This window comes from Marmota marmota, unplaced genomic scaffold, assembly GCF_001458135.2.
Source record: "Marmota marmota marmota unplaced genomic scaffold, marMar, whole genome shotgun sequence".
In the NCBI taxonomy this organism is placed as follows: Eukaryota; Metazoa; Chordata; class Mammalia; order Rodentia; family Sciuridae; genus Marmota; species Marmota marmota.
Window position 1 is genome coordinate 46,106,718 of NW_026000174.1, and position 5,866 is coordinate 46,112,583.

The following is a 5,866-nucleotide window of genomic DNA, read 5'->3' on the forward strand; positions in this document are numbered from 1 at the left end:
TAAGTACCGGGAGGTAAAAACACTTTGGGAGGGATAACCGGATAAGTAGCTCAGAAAGAATAAGGAAAAAAATACATTAATTATATGATCCAAAGGGTTATGGTCTGGAAAAAAAAATTTAAAGGAAATAAGAGCCTTTATTTTCTCCTTGATTTTTCTGTCTTTTGTTGAAAGAGTGACTAAGGACACAAACACTAAAGTTCCACACAGAAACTCAAGTGTCGTGACTACTCTTTGCTGACTGGTGGCCTTGGACAAGTAGCTAAACTTCTAGGAGCCTCAAATGTATTGTGTGCATATGACAATGGTAAACACCTAGGTATTCATAAGAAGGCCAGGAGAAATCAAGAGAGACATTTAATGCACTTAGCTTAGTGTCCAGTGCATAATAAATGGTATATATCATTACTAATACTTGTGGATATACTTATGAAAAACACCATGATTTGAACAATACAAAACTTCAAAGGAATTGTCCAAAGGGAACTTAGTTGAGACATTTTAAAACTGTCTGGGGTAACACGGAGGACACCTAAATCATACGTAAACCTGGAAGTGAACCAGCAAATGGAGATTTGACACTTCATCAACATCATCATCAAAAAAAATTTTTTTCTACTCTATTTTATGGACTCTAAGATACATATTTTTTCACATTTTGACATCTCTAAAATCAGGAAGTCTTACAATACCTAGCATTTTTTCTTTCTTAGTGCTGTATGGAATGGTGGTACATATTCCAACTGATGACATCGGAGATTTGATGAAATATAGTATTAAGCATTAAGCATCTTGGTGCACTGTTCTGAGTAAATCAGCCCAGACAGCTCTGGCCTCCAAATAATTTAAAATGTTAGACAGACAGTATAAAAAGAACATTGAAACAACTAAGTCAACACTGCCCAGATACAGGGAGGATTTGCGTTTCTTTGTTGGCAAAAAAAAAAAAAAAAAAGTAAATTTAATTAGCTAACTAAAAATTTCATTTCATCATTTACTTATTGTGTCAACATATCCAAACTAATTTCTATGAGTCTTCATTTCTTCCTCTGTAAAGGAGACCTAATAATATCTTTCAAAAGGTCATGATGAGAATTGAGGACATTACTATGTAAAGAGGAGCAGCCAAGTCAGCTCTTGGGTTGTCACCTAGGAGGTGTGGCTTTTGTCCTCCCTGTCCCCTTCTGGTAGTCCCCTGCTGCTAGAACTGATCCCCCCCCCATCTCCCTGAGCCCCTTACACAAAGGAGCCAGTTCATTCTAACCTTGAGATTTCCACTGTAGGAACCGAGGTTCCTATGCCAGCAGGTCTCATCAGGCTAAAGTCAAGGTGTCACCAGGGCTGCATTCCTTTCTGGAGGCTCCAGGGGAGAATCTGTTTCTTGCTCATGACCTCCCTCCTCCTCCATCTTGTCAGAAACAGCAGTCTAGGCTACTCTGACAAATCACCACAGACTGGATAGATATCAGTGGGAATTGATTTCTCACAGCTCAGGGGCCTGGGAAGTCCAAGATCAAGGAATGAGTAGGTCCAGTACCTGCTAAGAGCCGCTTCCTGGTTGCAGAGAGATGTCTTCTTGCTACGTGCTCACATGGCAAAGAGGGGAAACATGTTCTTGTGTTTTTCTTTTTATAGGGCACTAATCTCATTTGTGAGGGCTCCACCCTCCTGACCTTTCCACCGCCAGAAGTTTCCACCCCCTAAACCCATCACACTGAACATGAGGGTCTCAGTGTATGATTCTTGTGGGGATACAAAAATTCAGATAGAATGGCAAACATCTGTGCTTGTCTTTGTACCAATTAGCACTCCATATTCTATTGTCACTTTCCTTCTTCAGACAGATCTCTGTTCCACATCTCTTCTGTGTTACTGTCATGACTTATATCTTCCAATTCTCTTTGGAAAAGTCTATAATCTTTACCAAAAAGGCTTTTATAAAGTCCTGGTTGCTCCCCATAAACTCCATGTTAGGGCCCTGCCTTCTTATTCACAGCTGAGACTTTGTGGTGTCAGTCACAAGGACAAATCAGGGAACTACTCAGCAGCAGGTCTCATCAGGCTAAAGTCAAGGTGTCACCAGATTCTGCATTTCTCTCTGGAGGCTCCAGGGGAGAATCTGTTTCTTGCTCATGAACTCCTTCTTCCATCCTTAAAGTCAGGAACAGCAGAGGGAGTCCTTCTTACACTGTGGCTACCTCCTCTGCTTCCCTCTTCCATTTTTAAGAGCTCTTGTGATTACATTGGACCCACTGGACATTCTTGTACAATCTTCCTATTACAAGGCCAACTGGCTAGTAACCTTAATTCCCCTTTGCCCATAGCAGCTTATCTATAGGTTCTGAGGACTGGGACATGTGGGGCCAATGCTCTATCTACCATACTAGGTTACATTTTTATTAATAATAGCAAGCATTTGTGAGAGCCTAGTCAGGTACTGCTGGCTAAGCACTTTCCATGTCTTCTCTGCTTTTATCTTCACAATAACCCAATAAAGCTGAAGCCCTTAGAGCCCTAATTTTAAACATGTCAAAGCCAAGGACATCAAAAATTTAAAAGACCTGTATAAGAAGATCACTATTGGGATTTGAACCCAAGACCATTTCCAAGCCTCTTGATGACTAGACTATATAATTAGAGGTGGCAAGCATATCCATAGGAGCAGATGAACTTGGATGAGGAATGAAGGTTCTGAGTAAAAGTTCAGGATACCTTAAATCAAAGTGGCTGTTTGGTGGATGGTTTTTATAGTGAATATCCACTTAAATTATTTTCCTTGCAAGTAACAGACAGTCTTATCAGGATAGCTTCCCAAAAAAGGGGGGTAGCTCAATTAAACTGAAAAAACAAAGGCTGGGGCCTCAGGCAGGTAGATTAAGGACTTGTGAACTCATCAAGAATCGATTATTTTTTTTTTTCCCTCTTGGGTCTCCCTTCTTCAGAATTTTCTTCCTCTTGACTCTTCAAGTCAGCGAGATAACAAAATGGCTCCAGCTGCTCCAGCTGCTACCTCCTCTCAGCTTTCAGGTCCAGCAGAAAAAAAATGGGGGTGAGGATCATTGCACCTCATTGGCTCTGCTGGAGTCCCTGGTCCATCTCTGAAGTGGCCACCGTGGTCAGGTTATGCATGGCTGATACTGAGCGCTGGGTGACAGGCACTTTCCTGATGTCAGGAGCAGAGCTGGCATCTTAGAACCTCAGAGTCAGGGGAGTGTGGGGAAGATGCTTTATTGCAGGGATTTATTATCTCCCATAACAAAAAGCCCAGAGGCTGACAGTTCTGGACTGGATAAATCTGAAGCTTATATTGTCAGTGGTCTAAGTACTCCTTTGCAGTCCTTTAGATTATCCCCGTGGTCACAAATGGCTTTCACAGTTTGCTCCCCACAACAAGATTCTAAAGCCAGAGGAAGGAATTGGGGAGGGGCTTTCTTTCTTACATGTCTCTTTTTGGTTTTTGTTTGGTTTTGTTTTGTTTGTTTTTTTGGAGGGGGTAACTGGGGATTGAACTCAGAGGTACCTGAACACTGAGTCATATCCCCAGTCCTATTGTTTGTATTTTATTTAGAGAGAGTCTGAGTTGCTTAGCACCTGACTATTACTGAGGCTGGCTTTGAACTTTTCCTGCCTCAGCCTCCCAAGCGTCTGGGATTACAGGTGTGTGCCACCATGCCTGGCACAAGTCTCTTTCTTTTGTTCAGGAAGAAAAATATTTTCTAGGAGATCCCCATGAGACTTGCCCTGATGCTTCATTGGCCAGAGCAGGTGACATGTGCACCTCAAAACCAACTACTGGCAAAAGTGAATGGGATTCTCGTGAGCTACTTCACTCTAGGATGGTTCATGCCCTAGGACTGACAAGATTAATATCTAAATATACAGATAAATCAGGGTTCTGTTCATAAGGAAGAAGGAGGAATGGCAGTTGAGTTGTATGTAACCAGTGTGTCTGGAGGGATACTGGGAAGTTTGGTCACTAGAAGGAGGCTGAGTGGACACTACTGGGGGTGACAGAAACAAAAAAAAAATGTCTATTGGAGCTTAAACTGAGAACAGAGAAGGTGTCAAGAACTGGAACATACTAGGCACTGCATGAGGAAGTCACACAGTCCAGAAACTAGTGGAGAATTGTGATTGATGTAGAGCTTTAGGCTCAAATATGGACGCTCAGAACCAGAATGTACCACACAGACTGTGGTAACTGCTTTGAAAAAATGGCCCCAATCATCCCTCCCATCCTGCATGTCTTTTTATAACAAAACTTTGAAAGTCTGCAGGAGGTGAGCCTTCCCCCCTTTCCTTGAATCTTGGCTGGACTCTGGCTTGCTTTGACAAGTACTCTACAGTGAAAGTAATAATGTGCAACATCTGGTCTAGGCCTTAAGAAACTGTGAAGCTTCCTTTCTTGTCCTCTGGGAAGCCAGCTGCCACTGAAGAAGTGTAGGGTCTCCGGCTCCAGGGGCTATGCAGTGAGACAATAGCTCTAGAAGATGTGAGGGCAGAGGGAGGAAGGTTGAGCTGCCAAACACAGCTGCCAGGCATCTGAGTGACACCTTTTGGGATGTTCTAGGCCCAGTTGAAAGCAGCCGCATGAGTGGCCCCACCCAACACCATTCAGAGCAGAAGAACCACCCAGCCAAGCCCAGACAATTAGCAAGGTCCTGAGAAATGATGAATTGCCATTGTTTCAAATGAGGTAATAAAGGCTGGGGTGGTGTGTAGCATGGAAATGGAAAACAGGAACAGGAATCATCTACTCCGGTTCACTCAGTGCTCAGCTGAAGAGCCAGCAAAGTTAAAGCCTTGTGCAGAGCCACAGAGGTTAGCACAGGAAGGGCTTGGGAGGAACTTTCTGTATTTTTTTTTTTTGGAGGAAATTTCTGTATTTTCAGTCCACTGCATGGTCCTTCACCTGGCATGATTATTTTTTTTTCAGACAAAATGAGTGCACTTGTAACTTTAATTGATGTGCATGTAAAGTAATAAGTCATACTGAGTGTTTATTATGTGCTTGGCACAGAGCTAAATACATTATCTCATTTAATCCTCACAATGAGCCTGTAATGTAGGTCTGATAAGACCACCACATTTTTCACATAAGATAGCTGAGATTAAAGGGTTTAAATGATGTGTTTAGAGTTTCCTGGCCAAGTAGCTGCGGAGCCAGGGTTCAAATACAGATGTGGTAGGTTCTGAAATGCTTGCATGTTAGCCACCATGATATACAGCTTCCGCTGACTCACAAGGGCATTTTCACAGCAGATGGAGTTTTTCTTTCTTGCATGATGAAGTGATTCCACTCAGCCCAACTCTCATCACGTCTTAAATGTGCCTTAGGGTAGATATAGATTTCAGGATGAAGCCAGAGTAGATCTGTTTGGATTACTCAAAGAGTTTTTTCTTTATTGAACATTTGCTCTGAGTCACTAGGACTCCTTCTGAGGAGGGAAGTGAAAAAAGTCTTTTGAATTTTCATCTCTCAGAAAGGCTACATTCAAGACACTGCCCACCTCCCCCCACACACTCACCACATTAGGATTCATGGACTCCTCTCATGCTTAAATTACCCATGAAGTAAAGGATGAGAATTGTAGGGTTGTGGTTTAGCAAATTTGTACTGTCTTGCTGAGCAGGAGAAAGGGGCAAAAAAGGAAGGCAAGAGAAATGGAAAAGAAGGGGTAAACAGAAAGGAAGTTGGGCACCCAAAAGGTAAAATATTGATCTAGGAGGATTATTTGGGGACTAGAAATCTAGGGCTGCCTCTTGTCACCCTCTAGGGAGGACTGTACGTGACAGTTTATACAGAATGGTTCTGGTCTACAGTTAGTGTCCTGAGGTTATGGTCAATAGTGCGCGTTTCATTCTC